We start from the raw sequence: 340 nt of genomic DNA on the forward strand, positions 1-340 counted from the left end.
TGCCCACATGCTCACTGCTACTCCCTCCCACCTGCCACCACTGCCACCACTATTTCCCCACCTTCCCACCACTTCTCCCTTCCCCACTCCCCACCCGCCGGCCACTCTGGAAGCACGCAGTTCCCGGCTACATGGCTGGGACTACAGAACACAGCAGGATCCAGCCTGGCCCCCACAGACTTGGATGATTGCCGGCATCCTCCCCTCCCCACTATTCTTATCTGACTTTCATAGATTTCATAGACATTAGGGCTGGAAGGGACCTCGGAAGATCATCGAGTCCAGCCCCCTGCCCAAAGGGCAGGAAGTCAGCTGGGGTCATAGGATCCCAGCAAGATAA

The sequence above is a fragment of the Alligator sinensis genome, unplaced genomic scaffold, assembly GCF_000455745.1.
Source record: "Alligator sinensis unplaced genomic scaffold, ASM45574v1 scaffold573_1, whole genome shotgun sequence".
Classification (NCBI taxonomy): Eukaryota; Metazoa; Chordata; order Crocodylia; family Alligatoridae; genus Alligator; species Alligator sinensis.